The sequence below is a fragment of the Xiphophorus maculatus genome, chromosome 13, assembly GCF_002775205.1.
Source record: "Xiphophorus maculatus strain JP 163 A chromosome 13, X_maculatus-5.0-male, whole genome shotgun sequence".
NCBI lineage: Eukaryota > Metazoa > Chordata > Actinopteri > Cyprinodontiformes > Poeciliidae > Xiphophorus > Xiphophorus maculatus.
In genome coordinates this window covers 8,675,260-8,681,659 of record NC_036455.1, presented here as the reverse complement: position 1 = coordinate 8,681,659, position 6,400 = coordinate 8,675,260, and positions in this window count along the sequence as shown.

Here is a 6,400-nt window from a genome sequence, read left to right as displayed (position 1 = left end):
CCCCAGAAAATAGTCGCCGTTGCTTCTACGATTAGCACTGGCGTAAGAACGACATAAACTCTTAAATCGGAGGTTTAGTGGATTTTAAACTCAGTAGTCAAGCACTATTTTTTTTTCATTTCAAGAAAGTCGTTAATATGGAGGGAGATACAGAGAAGAAGGAAGAAAGGAAAGAGAAGTCAAAAGATGCAGCTATGATGGCGACAGACTTCAATTAAGTAAGAATGTGACAAGATCTAAAGTGTATGAATATATGTGGTTAAATGGTTTTAAACTTGAGCTTTGAGTTGGTGAAACATATAGAAACCTTGTATAATCTTTAGTTTTACACACTCAGTTGTACACTGAGGTTAATTTAAATGAACTCAAATCCGTTAGATTTTTGTTGTGAAAGCGTCCATCATCCCTATTGGTGCTTAAATATAGAACCATGAGAACAGAACCCGTTTCCCAGCATGTCCACCAGCACCAGCGCTTCGCACCCCTTCACCCCCAAGGACGGCTCTGATCAGCGGGGGGATGCAGGATTTCAGGACCTTGACTGTCCTCTGTGTAAATTTAGATTTAGGACAAAGACCAGACCTTGTAAATCCCACTCGGGCCGAACCCACGGGTCCAAAAAAAAAAAAGCTTCTAACATGGTCAGAATGTGCAGAGCTGTGCAAAAATCTCAAACCAGCTCTCCTTTCTTTAAGATTTCCTCTCAATGATCCACATTTTCTGCTAACTTTTTAAAGTGTTCTTCATTAATAGCTCTTGAGACTTTATTATCTTTCTTATTTGGGTTTTCAAACACAAAATCTTACCCAGTGTTTTTAGTCTAGTTTAAGAAACACTCCAATGGGTATTGCAGCTCCCCTCACCGTCCTCTACAGGGCAATAAAATGAGCAAACTGTTTAAAAACTATATTCTCTTACTTTAGCTCAAATCCTAATGTTGGTTTTTCAGATTTATTATTTCACCATTGATACATTTTGTTTTTTATTCAGTCAACTTTTTTTGTTTTGTTTTTTCAGCTTTTCTTGGGAGACAAAAACAGAAAACATGTCAAATGTCATCGTGAACTCTGACCTCTAACCGGCACATCTGGAAACTGTGTATTTATCAGAAGGCCGATTAGCATTCATTAGCATCTGTTAGCCTCCCTCTGAGCAGCATTAGCATGTTAAACTGTTGCCCAGCGTGCAGTCTGAGGTTAAAGGAGTCCAGCAGGAGGATCAGAGCAGAAAAATCAACCGTTTCAGAGTCGATTACAGCAGCTTTGATGTTCTGACTCAGTTTACCCTGAGCTGCTCCTCACTAGTTTACATGTCAGCCGCAGCAAAATGTCGATCAAACATCTGAGCTACATGTAGAGTTGCTCCATGCTTTAATCTGATCATCGCTGCTGCCTGATCAAAGATAAAACCTTTTTAATCTGGGATAATTACGGAGGAAATGTCTGCACAACTCATCTGTCTGTTTGAGCTGGAAAAAAGGGAAAAATTAAAACACTGGGTTGTTCTCTCTGCTGCTGCGTCGTCTGAGCAAGCCTCTCTGTGCTGTGAGTGACAAATAAGAAGCCTGAATTTAATCTGAGTTAATCCAGCTCTCATTCCAGATTACAGTCTGAACTGATTGGAGCTTTAGAGGGGGAGCAGCGAGAGACGGAGACAAGCAGGAATTTAATGGGATTCTCACAATATGACACTAACTACTGGTGAGGAACCATTAAATATGTTGATAAATATGGAGGTTAATGGTCTACTCAAAATAAACCCAAATCATCACTCCTACACCACCGTGCTTTATTGTTAGTGTGATCCAGAAATTGTGTTGTTCATTCAGGTCAGACTATGTGTACCTAAACCTAAAACTTGAGCCTGTTCTTTAAGTAACAAATAACTTCTCACCAAGAAATAGGAGCTGGTTTTAAGCTAATAATTGCTTAATGTTGATTTTTTAAAGTACTAGTTCCACTGGCAGATTATTTCACTTACAACAAGACATTTTCCCTTATTATAAGTGGAATAATCTTCCAATGGGACTAGAACTGGTTGCTAGGCGACGGGCTGGGCTTGGCGTGGGTTGCTAGGTAACGACTCAGTGTGAAACTAGCACTTTTTTCATAAATATTAATGAATTATTGACTTAAAACAAGCTCCTATATCTTGCTGAAAAGTTACTTGTAAGTTAGTTTTGTGTTTTTTCAAGTGTACTCTAGAAAATAGACCAAAAACACAAAGGATTTTGTGTTTTTGCAGTGTTTGGACATCATAACCGTTAGGGACACTACGTTGGCTGTTTCAAATGCCAGGAAACCACAATGTCTTAATATTTCAGAAAATTTTAACATGTATTCTGATCATTTCTAATAAATTTATGATAATCGCTGAAAACTGAGTTTTCTGATAAATCCTGGCAGTTAATGATATTTTTGTGCCCAAACTTGACAGGAGAAAATGTTTGCATTTAACAGTTACTTCTTAATCAAAATTAAGGAATTATTTATGCAATACCATCTCTTATATCTTGATTAAAAGTTACTTGTAAGTTAGTTATTTGCTATTTTAAGTGCACTGAGATATGTAGATGGAGGAAACTCTAGTCACGAATTAAAAAGGATAAAGTTGAGTCTTTTTTAATACTTTGAACTGGTGCAGAACCAGTTGGACCAGTTGCTCTGACGTGTTTGTAACCAGTGGGCTGAAACAGGATGGAGACCCAACAGTTGTACATGCTTTCCCACTGAGCAAACATTCAGATGTCCTCAAGTGGACAGCGGTGACATCATTAGTGAGGTCACCCTGTGGTGGATTTCCCTGAGAACCGACCTGAGTCCATTGTTCAGCATCCAGCTGTGAGCGACGAAACAATGAGCTTTTATTACGCTTTGAAAGGCCACACAGCAGATTTTGTGAGCAGGGTTATTTTATCTCAGCTATAACCGGCCGGATCAGTTTAACGACTCAGAAGCTGCTGGTGTCTCAGCCTGACTGAACCTGCGGCGTTCCTGCGTCGGCGCTGGAGCGTTGTGCTGCTGTGTGTTTGGAGTGGAGCGGCTGCAGCTTTGAGTTTTCCTGCCCCGCCTAGACAATGCGATGAGGTGGAGGGGGTGGCAAGACCAGACAGGAAAAATCTAATCAGATAAAAAACCTCCGGAGTAGCGCGGGAATTCAGCCCGAAGTTCTCTGGATCTGATGCTGCTGCAGGAGCTCAGGAGAAACTATCCGCTTTCAGGCTCAGAAATAACAGCTAACATGTTTTCTGTACTCCAGCTCCCTGCAACAGGCCAAAAACATGACGGTCAAAGGTGACCTTGAACAGGATAGCTTAGGTCAAAACTCTTTCATTACATTCTTTGCACAGAATCTTTCTAGATCATGAGACTTTAGTTTGGTCAATTCTGCCTAATTTGAGCTCCTTTCAGAATCAGGGTTATGATAATTTTGGGTTTTTCATTATAATTTAGTTTAATTTCATTGTGACTTTTTGTTTGTCTGATTCATTCAGTTTTAAGTAGTATGTAGTGTTTGGTAGTTTTTATTAGTAATTATTAATTAGTTACAGTAGCAGTTTTAGCTTTTTCATACTTTGGTTAATTTTTATATGCAGAAATATTGTGATTTTGTAAACATCAATTAGGTAATGAACACTAAACATAAGAGACCATTTTCAAGAAATGATTTCAGTTATTGTTGAATAACCAACTGACTGTGGTGTTTTCTCCAAACCGGTGTTTTCTTCCGCCATTTTACTGACTAGCATAAGGATAATTATGGACGACCGTACTTCGACCACAGTGTGGAGAAAAAAGAAAAAAAAAATTTCAGATCAGTTTGAATGGCTAATACATAGATTCATAAAAACAGAAACGAAGGATATTAAATCTATAATTTCAGCATGTTTTACATAGTTACATTTTTCCCCATTAATTACTGATTTTATTTCAGTTAATTAACAATGACATTTTTAAAGTATTTTTTAATTGAATTGAATTGAAAACAAGCTGACCGGCAAACGTGTTGGAACTTTGCTGTGGTTGCTAGGTGACGGGCAGAGCTCCACTGTGGTTGCTAGGTAACGGGCTGGGCTGCTGAATTTGTGACGCTACATTTTAAGGCTTTTGAAACGGCTCTTTTTCCAGACACCAAGAAACATTAACTTATTGCCAGAAAACAACTGGCTGGTTTTTTAAGCGCAGTAGAAACCATAACAGAAGTACAAAAATGTGAATTTTGTATATTACGTCCCTTTCAAATTAATGTGATGTCAGAATTGGGCATCAACACCCGCTGTGTCAATGTAACCGGGTGTGTTTCACATTGATCATGTTGTTGCGCAACTTGACATTTTGAAAATAAATTAGCTTAATTTTGAAAAACTCACTTTTTGACAAAAACATTTGGCGGTAGCATGAGGCAGTTTGGGGTTTTTTTCTGTATGAAAATTGGTTTATTTCGCAAAACATCAATGTGAAACATTTTCCACATGAATCAGATGATCAACCACCGGATGTTGCAACAGGCGGAAACCGCAAAGAGGAAGATGATTTATCGTGTGAACAAACTTATTCATGTGTGATTTTAATTACGTTTCTTACTTAATGGGAACTCAGCAGTTGCAACCTTGTGCTTTTTTTTTTACGTCATTAGTGGAATATAAAGAAAATCTTGTGCACATTTGTAATGTAAACACAGCTACTGTTTATCGAGAAGTCCTGCATCAAACCTGCAATCTATATGAGCCGCAATCCAACCTGTAGACTATTAATCTCAGGCCCATGTGGGCCCCATATGTGAATGCTGTTCTGCAGGATGAAAGATCTAGAACTGTATTTCTAGCCTGTCTGAATAAATTATGTTCCTCAGAAACTCATTTTGCAGCCTGAAATATTACATGTGTTGCCTTTGATGGTCAGCAGTTGTCTAAGCTGAACATCAAGGCGCTAATTTCGGTGGTGAAAGGCTCTAAATGAGGCTGAATATTGATCAAGGGAACGCTGTGCAGCTGCAGCCCGTTTGCATAATCTCAGATCTTCTCATTTTAAATGAGCCGAAGGTGTAGCGTTACAACTAATCCCTCTTTTTAAGATTTATACGACACTTTTTAATGGAAAACTAATGTTGTTCTGCACACATGTGGGTTTCATTGTGACATTCACTTTTCTTGTACTAGCTTGTACTTTCCCCCCCATATGCCTCGGATCCCTGCAGCAAAGGTGGTGAGTGCATGTTTTGCATGACTCACACAGACACAATAGCTGGAGGTAAATACACCAGTTTGAGGTTAAACTGGGATTTTCCTCTGACTTTAAGTAAACTTAGGAGGAAACTGATTCCTTATAAGGGAACATCAGAAAACAGAGTGTTTTATCTCTTTGTTTCTGCAGATCTTGGTGGGTGAAGGTCTCTTTTCTTCATTTTTGGCAGGCTGGGGATAAACTTGGCAGGAAAACCGTTGCAGCCCGATCCCCTCCTCATCCTCTCCTCCCCCTCTGTGCCTCTCTCTCCTCCCCCTTTTCTCTAGATGTGATCATGTTCATTCAGAGCTCAGGCGCTCAGATCATCACACCTCTCCGTCCTTTTGTCTTCTGGTTGTCCGCCTCTCTGTCCCTCCATGTGAACGATGTCCAGTCTCAGGTTTCTGTCCGTCCATGGAGGCTCTGTGCTGCTGCTGCTGCTGCTGACGGCTGGTGAGTCTTTTAACTGTCTGAATGTTGCAGCTGTTCGACTTCCTGTTCAGCTGAACTTATTTCACTCCTGAACTGTAATCTGACATGTTAGACCCCCTCTTCTCCTCCTCTTCCTCCTGCTGAAGCCACCAGAGGTCTTCCTCTTTGTTAGGATGACAGATGCATGTTTACTTTAGACTTTGTGTTTTTTTTACACCATTTAATTAAATCCATGTCAATCCAAGGATGTTTGCAAGAAATGAACATTTGGGTTGAATAAAATCTGTTTAGTAAGCAACCTGTTCATGCAAAAAGAAACTGACTAATCTGCTCACTCTATTAATATTTTTCCTTAAGTGATAAGTAGCAACACTTAGTTTCTAGTGCAAATCTCTTAGTGTTCTTGAAATAAGACTAAACTAACTTTTACGCAGTAGGATCTAGTTTAAAGTAAATTATTTCACTAATAAGACATTATCCAATGCTATAAATGAAATGATTAACTTTTTCATACATTTTAAAGAATTATTGACTAACAACAGGCTCCTATGTTTTCCTTAAAAGTTGCATGTAAATTAGTTTTTGTCTCATTTCAAGAATGCTAAGATATTTGCACTAGAAACTAGACCAAAAGGACTTGGCAAGATTTTTGTTTTTGTAGTGAAAATACAAAAGAAAAGCTGTAAAATTCACAAATGTAACATTTTTTCACTGCAACAACATGAATTCTTACCAAGTAATTTTAG